This window comes from Mesoplodon densirostris, chromosome 7, assembly GCF_025265405.1.
Source record: "Mesoplodon densirostris isolate mMesDen1 chromosome 7, mMesDen1 primary haplotype, whole genome shotgun sequence".
Lineage (NCBI taxonomy): Eukaryota > Metazoa > Chordata > Mammalia > Artiodactyla > Ziphiidae > Mesoplodon > Mesoplodon densirostris.
In genome coordinates, this window is record NC_082667.1 from 77,047,193 (window position 1) to 77,064,160 (window position 16,968).

At 39.9% G+C, this 16,968-nt stretch overlaps 1 pseudogene; it reads right to left on the bottom strand.

Annotated features, from left to right (window-relative positions):
- The window catches only part of LOC132494203 (centrosomal protein of 78 kDa-like), a 138,377-nt pseudogene that overhangs the window by 650 nt on the left and 120,759 nt on the right, over positions 1-16,968 (bottom strand).

The window sequence follows — 16,968 nt, forward strand, 5'->3', positions numbered from 1 at the left end:
GATTCTCAGCTTAACCTAGCTATATCCAAGGCTATGTCCACTACGTTTTCAGACTTTGGTGATTGGGGTACTTATTACCCATTTCCTTTCCCTCACTAAAAACAAAACCCTATTCTGTAAGATAATTAATTTCTTTTCTATCCTCCAGGCACATGTAAATCTTATATAGTTTGTGACCAGACTGTGTTCTCAAGCTGTCAGTTCCCAAGACCACTCTGAGATTGGCTGATGGGGGCTCCAAGTAAGGCTAGAGGAAAAGCTGACAGGTTTTCCCCTCCCATTCCCATAACCAGGTGATTCACTCTAATATGTTACCTATTAGCTATGTCTGGACTACTTATTTTAAAAATTATATCAGTATGTATACCTTCATTAGTTTTCCTTCATTGTAAGCTGACTGCATACAAATAGAAACCTAGATAAAATATGAACAGAATAGACATTTATACAATTTAAAATCTGGAATATTTTCTCTAATGTCTTCTTTCTTCATTAAGGATAGTTTGCTTTAACTCATAAATTTTCTAGAGAACTTCCAGTCTCCTTATTTACAAAAGTACAGTATCATGAAATGGGCACACATTTACTAATCTCAGATTTGGAAAGGACACCAGAGTCTTCTAGCTCCCGAGCATGTGAGCTATTAGAGACTGATCATTATTGTTTTCTCCCTGACTTGGTCATTTCCTTTTTGCTAATCACTCTTAGAATCATTAAGTGCTGTTCTGTCCATTTACTTGGATATTTTGCATTTGTTATGGGGCACCCTGTTTTGATTCTGATTTTCCTTCTTCAAGTGCCTTCTTTTCTTCTTTAGGTGGACTACGAACAGGAGAATTCATCGGGGGACGACCTAGTAAATGAAAATCTGACTGATTTATACCAGCCATTGTGGCCAACTGCCCAAGCCTAGACGAGAGGAGGAAAGGAGAAAAGACAAAGGTTATTATAATCACAGAAGAGCAGTTTAGATTTCCCCAGACCTACAATCATGAAATACTTCTAAAATTTTTTTTTTTTTTTTTTTTTTTTTTTGCGGTACGCGGGCCTCTCACTCCTGTGGCCTCTCCCGTTGCGGAGCACAGGCTCCGGACGCGCAGGCTCAGCGGCCATGGCTCACGGGCCCAGCTGCTCTGCGCCATGTGGGATCCTCCCAGACCGGGGCACGAACCTGTAGCCCTTGCATCGGCAGGCGGACTCTCAACCACTCCGCCACCAGGGAAGCTATACTTCTAAAATCTTAAAAGCCAACATCCTACTCCAGACTACAAGCCTCTCTCTCCCCCAAATCCTCAGCCCTTTCCAGATTCATCCTCCAGGAGACATCCCACTGTCTCACTAGCAGCTTCAATATGTTCCATGCACCCTGTCCACTGCCTGTCACACCTCCATTCCCACACTTCTTTACCACCTTTCCTCCAGTTTTCAAGAATGTGTTTGTTCCTTCCTTCCCAACACCAACACCAATTCATTCACTGACAAAACACCACTCCATCAACTATCAATCTCCACTTCCCTCTTTCAGCAAAATTGCTCCCGGTTGAGAACCACTGACCTATATCTCCCCTGCAGATTAATAATCATTTTTATGTCTAAGGCAAAGATAACTTTAATTCAAACTTATCAAACAAGCAAAATAAGTGAAAGATAGGAAAATTCTTATGCATTCCCGACTATTTTCAATGAAAACTGCCTTTAATTTAGTCTTTACAAAACAACTATACCTACTAATTACTCTGTATACAGGGTACTCTTTTATAATGGGCTCCCCACTCGACCAAAGCAGGCTTCCCTACTTGCATTTCTTAAAAAATTTAATTCCTCATTTTAAAACGTCAACTATATTACCTATAATTACACTAAATTTGGCTAAATATAGCCACGTAAGTCATGAAAATTGCTCCAGTTCCTCAGCAAACTACCATTAGAGTCGCAAAGAGAAGAATGCCATGAAGAGAAATGAACTAACCCAGCATCTTTAAGGAGAACCAGGAAAGCATGGAACTTCTGAAAAGAATTCTCAGTGCTGCCCAAAACACCTTCATCATCCAGGATCATGCTTGTCAATGAGTGGGCATGAAGGGCTTCAGACAAAGAGAAAGTTGTGTTTCTTAACTGGGCATTTTCATGTTCCAGCTATACAAGAAAAGTGAAACCGTCTGACATGATTTTTTCTCATTGTCATCAAAAGTAGTCTTGCCTTGGGCTTCCCTGGTGGCGCAGTGGTTGCGAGTCCGCCTGCCGATGCAGGGGACACGGGTTCGTGCCCCAGTCTGGGAAGATCCCACATGCTGCGTAGCGGCTGGGCCCGTGAGCCATGGCCACTGAGCCTGTGCGTCCGGAGCCTGTGCTCCGCAACGGGAGAGGCCACAACAGTGAGAGGCTCACATACCGCAAAAAAAAAAAACCAAAAAACAAACAAACAAACAAAAAGTAGTCTTGCCTAGTTTCAAGGAACAAAACTAAAACACTCAAACTGTAATTAATTTATAATTAATGTAACCCTCCGCCAGTAAAGACAGAGACCATATCACATAATAACCAAAACCCACAGGCACCCAACAAAGTTTCCTATATAACACTTAGGTGGTATATAAATAAACCAAAGTTACCGTTTTATTAATGATCTTTCACAAAAGATCACATTTCTAACTGGTTCAATTCATAATGGAGCCTCATTCCACATTAGAAAATGACCTGCTTTAAGTTTCCCTTAAATTAGAAAGTGAATTATAGAATCTGATTTGAACAAAACATATTACAACTCTGCTGAATGTTAAGAATTAACTTTAGGGCTTCCCTGGTGGCGCAGTGGTTGAGAGTCCGCCTGCTGATGCAGGGGACACGGGTTCGTGCCCTGGTCTGGGAGGATCCCACATGCCGCGGAGCAGCTGGGCCCGTGAGCCATGGCCGCTGAGCCTGCGCGTCCGGAGCCTGTGCTCCGCAACGGGAGAGGCCACAACAGTGAGAGGCCCGCGTACAGAAAAAAAAAAAAAAAAAGAAAGAATTAACTTTAGTGAGTAAAATATCTAATGCTTACGTTTAAAAGTCCTAAATCATACCCAACCCAATTTATTAAATGTACGATCACCAATATTTTCTTTGGCTTCTTGAAAATATTCACCCCCGTGCACTCTTCCCCTTCTGCTCATCATCTGCGCACTTAAAACCCCCTGCAAGCTCAACTCTCGTATTTCTCAGAAAGGCCGTTAATGTTCATGATGCCCCTTTTGCCTTACATGAGCAGGTGCTCAACGTTTATTGAATGAGTGTCTGCCAATCCAATGGATGCACTTTCAAAAATTCCTCCCTACACTCACCCTGTGATAAATTATATTTAGATAGAACTTTTTAGATTATGCCCTGCTTTCATGCACATTACCTAATGTAATTCTCATAGTATATATTTTTATTTTTCATTGCATTCTTAGAAGTTTTCCAATATCTTAAATTTATTTCAATGATTCACTTTCCTAATTCATTGCCAGGAGAGTCTCATCATGTCTTTTATGTTACTGTATATACAATATATGCACAGAAAGTGCCTTCTTGAATCAAAGAATCATGAACAGGAAATAAGCTAATGTCATATAAAAGCACACACACATACACAAAACCAGATTTTCACATCTTTAAAAACATGCTTTCTGGAATATAGATCATATGATCACTAAATACCAGTAAATGCAAAAGTCCATATGACACAACCAATTTGCAACATATTACAGTTCTAAAGCTTACAAAATATGTGTATATGGCTTAAAATCAAATCAAAATAAAACCAAAACACTCTCAAAAGCAGATGAAACATGTTTACCTCACTGACTCGTCTATCAGCCTTCAGTCTTATAACTCTTTCCTCCTTTAACTGCTTTAGGCACTCCTCCAGGGTTTCCTAAACAAACAGAGTCTATATTATAAGTAATTCATAGTATAATATCCAAAAGCCTTTCCAGCTATTGGTCTCATCAGGATTTAGGGGCAGAGCCAGAAGTGAACTCAGATTTTAGTCTGCTACTGGTCATATCATACCATGCCAGTGAAATGAATGACCAAAATCTATCAAATTTGCAAAGATTTATTTAAATTCCACTCTTTCCAACATAAATTTGTGGCAGCCCACCATAAAAGGCATATGCATATAACATAGTAAGTCAGAAATAAGAAGTTACGACCAAGAAAGAAAAATTCTATTTTTATTTGTGGGTCTCTTTATAGCAGGAGGTCCTATTAACGAACCTGCTTAGCATACCTGAATTGCATAATTGCAGATTCAAAAGCATGTTTTAAAAAAGTGATCACTTTTAAAGCAATTTACAGTCAAGCACTGTTCCTGGAGTTCCCTGGGTATTAAATAATCGAATCATCAAAACCCTAAGAGGGGGCTTCCCTACTGGCACAGTGGTTAAGAATCCGCCTGCCAGTGCAGGGGACACGGGTTCGAGCCCTAGTCCAGGAAGAACCCACATGCCGCAGGGCAACTAAGCCTGTGCGTCACGACTACTGAGCCTACGCTCTAGAACCCACGTGCCACAACTACTGAAGCCTGCGCGTCTAGAGCCTGTGCTCCGCAATAAGAGAAGCCACCGCACCGCAATGAAGAGTAGCCCCCCGCTCGACGCAACTGGAGAAAGCTGGCGAGCAGCAACGAAGACCCAATGCAGCCAAAAATAAATTTATAAAACAAACAACCCTACGAGGAAAGAACGATCACTAACTCCATGTTATTTTACAGATGAGGGAAACAGAGGCAGAGAAGTAGCGTAAGTAGAGCAGCACAGCCGAGGTCACACCACTAAGTAGCAGAGCCACACTGTGGACTCAGGAAGCTGGCTGCCATTCCTGCTCACGGAGGTGGTAGTCTTCCCTTCACCAAGGTCACTGAAATAAAATGAACACTGATAAACTATCTTAGGAGTTTTAGGAACTAAGACACTTCGGTCCTTGAAGTGGGGACACTGCTTGCAATAGGCAGAATTCTGACAGAGCCCCCAAGGTGACCACTTACTGAAGTACACAAACCTTCCACTTATCCAATCAAACTCTAAATGTAGGTGCTGTAGTGAAGGGATTTTGCACATGGAATTAAGGTTCAAAATCAGTTGATCTTTTAAGATAGGGAGATTATTTTAGGTGGATGTGGCCTACTCAGGCACCCCATGAAAAGGACCTGAACTCTTCCTGAATTGAAGTACAAAAGGGACAAGAGGGAGACTCTCCATTGCTGGCTCTGAAGAAGTCCAATGCTGCGGCAGGGAAGGCAAGCGAGAGGCCTCTAGGGGCTGAAACACTCCCCCGACTGACAGCCAGCAAGGAAATGGGGACCTCTGTCCTGCAACTGCAGAATCTGAATTATGCCAACAAGCCGGAAGAAGCCTGTAGGCATTCTTTCCCAGAGCCTCTGGACGCTAACACAGCCAGACTGACATCTTGATTTCAGCTCTGTGGCCCACACAAACTATGGTGAACATCCAACGTTTGGGGCTCAATATCTTACACTTAAATTTCATGTGCTTTAACACTCTCAGGAGGGAACCCACAAGTTCCCGTGTGTTTCTGAGCAGGAAGCCCAGTCACGCTGTGCCTGGACTTCTGACCTACAGAACTCTGAGCTAGTCAAATAGGTATTGTTTTCAGTCAGTAAGAGTGTAGTAAGAGTTAATATTCTACTCAACCTCCAGGTTCGTGAGCAAAATAAATGATTGTCATTGTTTTAGGCCACTGTTTTGGGGTGGTTTCTTATGCAGTGATAAACAATCATAATACCTATACTTATGAAAACAGTAAGGTATATTTATACATGTTAACTGCTTTGAACAATCATTTAAAGAATGAGGAGCTCTATTACCTGCCATCATTGGGAGAGGAGCTGGTATCACTTTCTGGACAGTAGCTTTTGGTACCTAACAACAATCCTACATCAGGAGTTTACCCTAAGGAAATCAAAGATGTGGGCAAAGATTTATCTACCAACATGATGTCATAAGATTGTTTATAACCAAACCCTAGAAGAAAGCTAAGAGCCTCCGATTTGGGACTGGTTTAAATAAAAACAGCTCATCGTCTGAAGGAATGCGCTATGAAGCCAGTAAGAATGACAAGAGGTCTCAACCAGAGTTCATGAATGGGCTTCAGGAGTGCTACATTCAAAATATATCTGTGCGCTTTTCCTGGGAGATGATGCATAAGCTTAATCAAATTCTCTGATGTAGAAGAGTAGTTAGTGACATGGCAAAATATTTCGGATACTTTTTTAAGACAAAAGAGCAGATTAGGTGTGTGTACATGCAGAGGTGGCTTTTATTTCCTTCAAGAAGTTGTTCATTGTTTTCAAACATTTGCTCAATGAACATATATTTTTATATTCAGAACATGTTTTAAAAATTGAGAGTCTAAGAACTTCAAATTCTTTAATGTTTCATTACTAAAGCCAGTCAAGTTTTCAATGGGGAAAAAGGGAAAAAAATTGCAAAATTCCTCTACTTTTAATATAATGGTTTAATCAATCTTCTAAAACTGATTTCAAAGAAATTCTAAACAAATAAACAAAAAAACAAAAAACCCTCAGCACGGTCAGAGGAAGCTACACTAAAATTCCTGACTGGTTCTAAATAGCACATCAAATTGCAATTACATGCAACAGTTTCTCCCCCTAATGGAGGGAATTAGAACACAGTGTTCAATTTTTGTGAAAAAGTGTACCCTCCTCCTACAAAGTATTCAGAATTCATGTCCCTTACATGGAAATATGGAACCAAAAAAGTTAGAAAGTAAAATTGCTTGATATTCTATTACTTAAGTAAGACTAAGGATGAGGCTTTGGAGTAATTTTCCTTCCTGCCATCTGCTCTCCCTTCCTCCCTTCTGTACACCGGCTAGGGTGATTTTTCTGGGACAAAGCTCCCATCATATTGGATATCAAATTTTATGTTCAACTTTTCTCCATTTAACATTGAAATCAATCATTTCTCATATAATCAGGGGATTCATAACCTTGATTTTTTTGTGTGGGCTACAAAATATTCCACTGAGTGGGTTTACTGGTTAACCATTTTACACATTTAAATTCTTTCCAACCTTTCAATATTATCACACAAAATAACCGTTTTTATGCATGAAGGCTTTTTTCCATATTGAGAATAACATTCTTACAATAAATCCATAAAAATGAGTTTGAGATCAAAGCAAATGAACATTTTTAAGGCTCTGAGGTACCTATCTCCAGACTTCTTTCCAAAAGATTTCTGAGATTTTACACTGCCATCAGCGATGTATCACTTGGTATATAACCTCTACTATAACTGTTGGCTTACTTCCTCACTTAGAGTGCAAGTTATTTGAAGATAGGGGGTGTGTTTTATTAAGTGTTTATCCCCAGCACCTGTGCCTAGCACAACATAGACGGTCAATAAATAATTGCTTAATAAGGAAAATCCCTGCCACACACGTACATATAAGATGTACGTGTGTGAAAGACAGACTGTGTGTTTTTCTCTAACTGGATAGATGAAAACTTGTCATCTTCTTTAATGTGCAATTTTTTTGCTTATAATTAGTCATTAAATTTCTCTTTTAGATTATATTGTAAATATTCAGATTCTCTGAGGCAAATGGGCCTGGCACTACCCATTAGCTACATAACCTTGGACAAGTTGTATAACTCTAGGCCTCAACTTCCTCATCTATAAAATGGAGATAAGCTCCCATATTACAGAGCTCTTGTGAGAATTACATGAGTTAAAACACATATAAAATTAGAAGAGTGCTTGGTACATAGAATATGTGCAATTAAAGCTGAATGAATGAACATGCGAATGCAAACAGTAGTGAAGGGCTTAAAATGAAACAGTCTCATCCCACTCCCACATCCAGCACTCAAGAAGCGACCGATTCTTTACGCAGTTTTTTTTTTTTTTTTGCGGTACGCAGGCCTCTCACTGTTGTGGCCTCTCCCGCCGCGGAGCACAGGCTCCGGACGCGCAGGCTCAGCGGCCATGGCCCACGGGCCCAGCCGCTCCGCGGCATATGGGATCCTCCCAGACCAGGGCACGAACCCATATCCCCTGCATTGGCAGGCGGACTCTCAACCACCGCGCCACCAGGGAGGCCCATTTTACGCAGTTTTTAATTGTAAAATACGATATGTGTACTGAGAAGTGCACAGAACAAAACTGTCAATGTGACAAATAAAAAGAGAATACTTACATAAGCACAACTCGAAGCTGGAAGTATTGATACTTGTCAGCATCGCAAAAACCCCCCATATCCTTTTCTCATCACAAGCTCCTTCCCTCTTCCCGGTTAAACACCAACCTCACTTCTTGACAGTCATTTCCTTTAACCTGCATGCATGCCTAACAAAAGAGTTTAGTTGTGTCAACATCTAACTTTATGTACAGGATCATAGTATATGAAGTCTTTTCTATCTTATTTCTTCCTCTCAACATAGGTTTAAAAAATTCATCCACATTGCTGCCTGTAGCTCTAGTTCATTCAATTTTATTGCTGGACAGTTTTCCCACTGTACAAATACACATCATTTATTTAATTTTTGACTCTTAATGGACATTTGGTTTGTTTTCAGTTTGTGCTAATGCAAATCATGGACAGGAATCCTGCTGTACCCGTTATTCTGGTGCATTTACACAGGGCGGGGGTGAGGGCTGCTGGCTCACAGGCTATTTATATACCTTCAGTTGACAGAGAGGGCTAAATGCTTTCCAAAGTAGTTGGGTCGATTTACACTCCAGTATAAACAGGGTAGAAGATTCCCATAGTACTTCAGGTCTACAATACCTAATACTACCAGACTTTTTTTTTTTTTTTTTTTTTTTGCATTACGCGGGCCTCTCACTGTTGTGGCCTCTCCCGTTGCGGAGCACAGGCTCCGGACACGCAGGCCCAGCGGCCATGGCTCATGGGCCCAGCCGCTCCGCGGCATGCGGGATCCCCCCGGACAGGGGCACGAACCCGCGTCCCCTGCATCGGCAGGCGGACTCTCAACCACTGCGCCACCAGGGAAGCCCCCTACCAGACTTTTATTTATGTATTTGTCAATCTGATTGACATGTAGTTTCCTTGGTTTTGACTCACTTTTCACTTATTACTTAATGAAGTCGTACACTTTTCTGTGTTTACTGGCTGTATGGATTTCCTTTTTTATGAGGTTTACATCAAATATTGTTATTTTTATTATTTTATTATTATTATTTTCTTTTGGCTGTATTGGGTCTTCGTTGCTGCGTGCAGGTTTTCTCTAGTTGCGGCGAGTGGGGGCTACTCTTCATTGCGGTGGCTTCTCTTGTTATGAAGCACAGGATCTAGGCGCACGGGCTTCAGTAGTTGTGGCTCACGGGCTCTAGAGCACAGGCTCCGTAGTTCTGGTGCACGGGCTTCGCTGCTCCGTGGCATGTGGGATCTTCCCGGACCGGGGCTCGAACCCGTGTCCCCTGCCTTGGGAGGCAGTTTCTTAACCACTGCGCCATCAGGGAGGTCCAACTCTTGTTATTTTGAATTCTTCTCCATGTCCAAGTAATACTCTTACATGACTATTTTCTCACTAAATTGGAGGCATTATCTGTTCATTTTCTAACTTACTAATAAGTAAGGGTTTAGTTCCTCTACACTCTTTCCTATGTCCACACTGCTCAGTAAAGTTATGTCATCATGAGTTATTCCACTGCTCATGATCTCTTTGACTTGTAGTGATATACTTAGAAACCTACATTGTTGATCAACTAGAAACTCTCTCAACGTCACGCTTTGTAAAATGAGGACATTCATACCATCTTCCCTTTTTTCTACCTCCTGTCTACCTTCCAAACCTAGCTGTTACGTTGTCAAGGTTGAAATTTATATTCTGTTCTATGTGCAGTTAAGTCTTCTGTTATTTGAGAGTCAGTACGGAGTAAGGTTTAAGAGAACAGGCAGAGAGCCTAAACTCAAAGCCTCGATCCAACCTTAAATTAGGTACAGCCTGGGCAAGTTCCTTCCCTGTCTTAGCTTCCTGTTCTCAAAAGTGGGAATGATATTAGCACCAACCTCATAAGGCTATTCAGAGGACTAAATGAGTTAATATATGCAAAGACACTTAGAGCCTAATATATACTAAGTACATACTAGTACACAATACATTTCAGTACATACCAAGTTAATACTAATACATACTAAGTATAGTTTACTTTAGTTATTTGTGATTACATGCACGTTGACAATAAAAGCTGCAAACCAAGACAGTATTGCCATTATTACAATGAAATTAATATTGCCCACTGCAGAGGTACTGTGTCTCTGTGTATAGACTACACCTCGTTCCATACTGTGCCAGTGTCACTGCCCTTGTGCAGGGTGACCACATACCCCAAGCCGCCTTGGGCTGTTCCAGTTTATACCTGTTGTCCTGATGTTACAGCATTAGAGTGCCTCCTTACACTATTGAAGTGTAAGGAGTTTGGACAAGTTCTGGTTTGGACAACAAATTAGATACGTGGTCATTACCCCTGTGTGTCACTGAAAAGGGGGACATCTATAGTGTCAAGTTGAAGTGGATTCTTCCCTTCCTCACCAATACTAGGTTAAAAATCAACCATAGTTTAGTGTGCTTCAGCTTTATGTCCGTATAGCCTTTCCTCCTCTGGAGTTCAAGTTCCTTCTCCTCTTCCTCTCCCTCCTCCCTTCCAACAGTGCCTAACACCTAGTAAGTACAATATGCCTCAAGGTGTTTCTAAGCTCTCAATCACACAATCAATAGAAGCCTCTCCACTCTAGACTAGCTGCAATCTGCACTGAATCTCCTATTACCTTCCTTCTTGGTTTATTGCCTCATTTTGCTGGATTATGTCTATAAATAGCTTAAGGTGTAGCACAGGAGGTCAATTTTTCAAATTTCTTTGGGTACAAAATATCTTCTTCAGCCTCCACGTATGACTGATAGTTTGGCTGGATACAAACCCCTAGGGTGAAAATTATGTGCCTGAAAAACTTTGGAGGTATCTTTCTAATGCCTTCCAGGATCCATGGTGCTCATGACAAGTATGATAAAGCCAGATTGTAACCTTTTTTTTTAGGTGACCAGTATTTTTCTCTCTGGAATGGATGTATCCTCTCAGTATTTTATTCTATTTTAATTTATTTTTTCAGTATTTGAAAGTTTCACAATGAAGGGTGGCTAGGTATGAGTCTATTCTTGCTCATCTTGCATAACTATTTTCAATCTGAGGCCTGATATCTACTTTCAGCTGTGAGGAATTTTGTTGCCCTTTGACAGCTTCCCTCCATTTTTTTTCTGGGTCTGGACTTTCTAATAGTAACGTGGGATCTCCCAGATGCAGCCTCTCTAACATATTTCTATCACATTTTCCAATGTGTCTTTCTTTTTTATATACTGAGAAATTTTTTAAATTCCTACTGAATTTATTTCAGCAACCATATTTTCATTTCCAGGAGACCCCTCTTGCTTTCTGACCATTCTCCTTTTCATTAATACCCTAGTCTTATTTTATAGTTGCTAGCTCTTTTTAAACCTCTCTTAGGATACTAATTAGGGTTTTTTCTTAAATTATTCTGTTCCCTAAATTGTCCCTGGTCCTACTAGGATATGTTTGCACTCTTTCCCCCTCTCTCATGTCGTAAGCTTTACTCAACTAACAGGCAAATGACAGTTATTTTCTATTTAAGAATGAGCGCAGAAAGCTCCCTGAAGTCAACGATTGATTGGCTTCTTATGCAGGAAGAAGTGGGGAGTAACTGTAACAGGATCTCCCCCAAACACAATTTTATAGGGTGTAAAAACGGACACTAGCTGCCCCAGTTCTCACCAGTTTCACTGTTTTCAAAATGAAGTCATCTTATTTCAGGAGCGTGAGGGTGGGGCTGGGAGTCCACTCCTCCAAACACATCCCTTCAATGAGCTCCCCTATTTCAGTCACACTTTTAACTAACTCCACCCTCTCTCCTACATGCGCACCTGAGCATGGGGCTACTTTTTCAGGCGGGGTCAGAATCCTCCTCAGTTGCACGTGGTCCCTGTGCATATTCTAGGTGATGCTTTTCCTCTGTTCTACTGCTTCAGTTTCACACTCTTCCACTTGTCTTCTGTCTTTCCAAACTATGTTGAAATCTCTTGATTGTTGTGGGCATATATACTTAAACACTTTGATACCATCATTGTAGTGTCTTGTCAAAACAGAGAAGAGCTAAAAGGGTTCTCAGTGCATTCTGAATCTGCTATTCTGTGGTCCCAGTGTTTAAACTTCTTGGACTTCCCCACTGTCTATTACTGCTTTTACAAATACAATCTCGTGGTCTATTCGTGAAGGAAATGAATACACCACATCTAAAATAACAAGGAATGCGGGTTAGATGCTCTAGGGTCTTGTCATACTCTGCCATTTACTAATAAACCACTTACGTTCTACAAATTGTAGGTGCTCGTTTATAAAACGAAAGGGAGTAACTCTACTTGAACTATAGATTTCTCCTACTCTAACATTTCATAATTTTCTAAGTTCTTTTCTTAAAATTTCTCTATATTATCATTAATTTTAATTAAAAAATAAAAATCTAACTTTCTCTTTTGAAAATCAAAGAGTAATTCCCGTAGTCCTACAATAATGGGATAATTAGTTCTGAAACCTGTCAAGTGTCATGTTTCATATGAAGAGAAAGTCATATTAAATAATTTTAAAAAAATTAAACATGGACTTTGTAGCACAAAGACAAGGTCCCCCCCAAATGGTGTTCATTTACTAGAAATGTTCAGCTCTGCATTGAACTTGAAATAAAATAAATACATTAATTTTGAGGTACAAAAATTTCTTATAAAAATCAATTTTCCTTTTCTGTCCATACAAACAGAAGTATGGAATGACATTAGAGGTCAGGTTTATTTGCTAATAGAATGTAGCTTCTTGATATTTTTGATTTTAGGAAAGGAGAATATCAACATCGAAACGTTTTTCAACTTTACTTTTATTTAAAATGAGGCCATATTTTCCTCTTATAAAAAGATTTCAACTAGAACTGTCCATTTTCTCATCTATAAAACAAGAGCACTGAATCAGCTGACTATATTCATTCAGAACTCAATTTCCTTATCTTATGATCACTAAGGTTCTCCCTAAATCTAATATACTAAGGTTCTAAGCAAAGGAAAATATATTACTAACGACATGTTTTGATTTTAGTTTCTTAGAGTTCAAATGTCCATCATTCACCTTGGTCTAAGCTTAAGGAATCATTCAAGGGGATACAATGCAGATGGCATGAGAAAACAGAACCTTCACACAAGCTGTGCTGTGTTGCAATCAGCCTTCCGTTTGAAAAATAATCTTCTCTATAGCTTTAAAGTGATAACTTTGTACCTGCAATGCTTCTTGTTTCAAACGGATTTTCTCTGGCTCTTCCTGAACACGTTCTGAGGAATCATCGACCGCTTCGATTTCTGAGGAGGAAGGACTCTCTACTGTCACAGTCACAGGAAATTCTGATGGACCTGAGTGTCACAAGAAGAAGATAGGAAACCACAGAGTTGTTAAACTAAAGTGCAAAAAAAGAAGACAAGATTGTATAAAAGACAACACAAGCCAGATACCAAATATCCAAATATTAGAGGACATTTAACAAAAGTGATCTGAGGTATCATTATTTATAAATGTCTCTCACTGCTCTTTAGTGTAAAATAGGCAATGACTAAGTAAAAGTACAGTAACTTATTTTTGCTATGTTACTGTACAGACCTCTGTTGTACGTGGTTAGGATTAGAAATGGGAATTGCCCATATTATTTTATTAAGTTTCTTTCACAGAAGCCAAATGAAGATCCAAGGTAAACACTTTTTCTCAGATCAACTTTATACTGCAAATGAAAAATTTATTCTTCACCATCAGACAAAAACAGTCTGGAAGAAAATGTAGTTTTTCAGAGGAAAATACATCAGTAAAGGGACTGATGAATAATCAGGAAGTCAACATATCTAAACTGTGAATAATAGACATTAGAATTTTAAAAAATAAATCACATACACATACACAACTAAAACTGACCCATCAAAAATTTCATCTTCTCACCACCCTTAAGCCAAAACTAGGGCAACAATTCTCCCAGCAAGCTTCACTGCCACTGCAATGTTGTTCAATAGGACATTTCCAAACATTTAAAAACTGACCTGGCCACAACCCCATAAAAGTCTACAGATCATAAAGAACTGTGCTGGGATTATATAACCACGCAGAAGACAAGTCACTAGGACATCATTTTGACAACAAGCAGCAAACCCTGCAGCATAGGAAAACCCTAACAGGAGAACGAGGTGCACACCCTTCTCTCTGGGAATGCAAGGCCAGGACTGACACCCAAGATGCTCTTCTCTCAACCTCAGCAGTGGTGCCTTTCACAGAGCAACTATGCAGTCTCCCAAGACCACTGGGAAGGAGAATCTGATACTGACAGTATTAGCTTGCCATAAGGCCATAAGCGAGGGAATGTGTGTGGCCTTGGTGAGAGAGCAGAGGTTTGGGAGATGTTGCTTTATATTGGCTTTCAGATCAGGAATTTGTACATATAGCCCGCAAACAACGTTTCTTGAAAACATGTGAACATTCTTGAGTATGACAGCTCCATGTGAGGGGTCAGAAATGGCAGTCAAGTTCGTTTCACTGGGTAACAGCTGATTTGTGGACTGGAAAACAGGATTCCTTGTTTACAGACATAGCCACAAGGCTGCCCGTTGTGTGCCAAATCCACACAACTACACAGTTGCATTGGGAGAGCGACCAAACATGTTTTACATGGATTTATTTCAGAGAGGGAAATGCTTCTTGTAAGGCTCTGTCAGTTTAAAAAGCAAGAAGAATGACCATCCACCTTTCCCAATTCAAGCCCTATATATCATAAATATGATAGCTACACACCACCACTGATTACATACATCACAAGCTTTGATGAATGGAAAGCCCCTAAAAAGATAGCAACAAAACGAAGTTAGATCTTCATGTAAATACATCACCAGCTAAACCCAGTTAATACAACTGTTTAGTAGTATGAACAGTATCCATACAGAATTGTGTATAAAAATAAATAAGCTCAAAACAAGGACCTGGAGGGCTCTGCTACGGAGAAAACACAACAGAATTCAGCCTACTGGCTTGGTAATAACTCTCTGAACTGCTGAGAGGCCCCTTCAGCTCCTATGTTCAGGATGGTTGAGATTTCAGTCTCTCTTCTTTAAATGGTGATATTAAACGTTCTCTAATTTACCACCCTGTGTGACGAGGATGGACCTGCGATTAATTGTCTCAGGAAGAAGATAGGAAACTACAGAGCTGTGAAACTCAAGTGCAAACACTGGGGATTCAACACTATAGTTTATGCAACAGCAATTCACATTACCATTTGCAAAAAAGTAGTCGGTTGTCCAGTGGGGATTAGAAACATCCATTTAACATGAGCAACTGAACAGATATTTTACACAGTAACTACTTCAAGTACTATTTAAAATCAATTCTCTTTGTTTTCTTAAGCAATTGTTAATCCCCAATTTCCTGATTACTACCAAGTAAGTCACCTGAAGATCATCTAGAGCCATCTATTTCACTTAGCAAGCCTAAAGCTATAATTCAACCATTTTATTTACTGTTCTGTGACAAAAATTACTATGAACAGCTATCCCCTGGATAAGAAATCAGCTAATGCTAGTTTGACTCACTAAATCGGATTTACTGAGTTAATAAGCCAGTTGATTTAGAATAGGTCTAATGCACATTTTTCATCCATTCTGCATTAAACTATTTCCCATGCCTAAAATGTCTTTTTTCCCATTCGTACGTCTCCAAATTCCTACTTCTGTGCTGTAGGGCTTCGCTCAACTACACCTGCCTTTAATCAAACTTTTCTCACATGCACAATTGGTGATCATTTTAGTCTCCTCAAGACTCCCACGGAGTTACCTCTGTTGTGACACTTGAGAAACAACTTGAAACTCCCAATTACTTTTAATTTTTCTTCCTTAGAGGGCTCATTAGGCAGCAGCCATGTGTGAGTTACCTTTTGTCCTCTACACAAAGCACCAGAGACCACCCACATAATACAAGTTCCAAAATAAAGAACTCTAAATGACTGAAAAAGACAGGGAATGCAAACAGGTTACCTGTTGCTTTTTGCACTTTCTGCAGGACACAATGGCCGGAAACCAGACACTCCAGGTGGTAGCGCTTCAGGAGGGTAACATTCTTTACCAGCAGAGTGTTTCCTTCCATTACTTACAGGCTTCTTTGCGGCCAAGACTACGTTTGACAAAGCATGAAAACAAGGAATCAAGATGCACCAAGGGTCTACAGAGCAACTGTCACACGTGCACACGTCGAAAGGAATCAAGAAGGCACTTGACAATGATGCCAAGCCCATTAAAAAGAGGATCGTTTTGTACAAAGGTTTTACATAAGCCAGCATTTTTAAAACATATACGTTCTCTACAGTAACAAGTTATTTTAACTAAAACAAAAGTATTGACATGTGCAGAAATGCAAAAATAAAGTTTAAAAAAAATCCCAAAGTATGATACATTTCATGTATCATGCAGAAACACTCAAGTTTCCTGAATCGTAGAACACCTTTGGCATTTCTGAATCTCAAGGACACAGAAACACAGATACACCCATGACTTCTGCCAAACAGAATCTTCAGAAGTAGACCAAAAGTTAAATTTAAGATGAATTTTTCTATGTAAAAACAATACAAGTTATAAGGCTGCAAGTTGCTGGGGGGTAGGTGAGTCAATTTTACCTTCCTATAAGCGTGTCAACCTTCACTGCTCCTTTGATTTCATATAGAAAACACACAAAAAAACAAATGAAACCCACTGGATGAAAGAGTGAAATGTGGAGACTTACCCTATATTTCAGTAGTAAAGAGGCAAGTATCTTTATAGGAAACATTTGGTTGCAGAAACTAGACCTACGTGTTAATATTTTA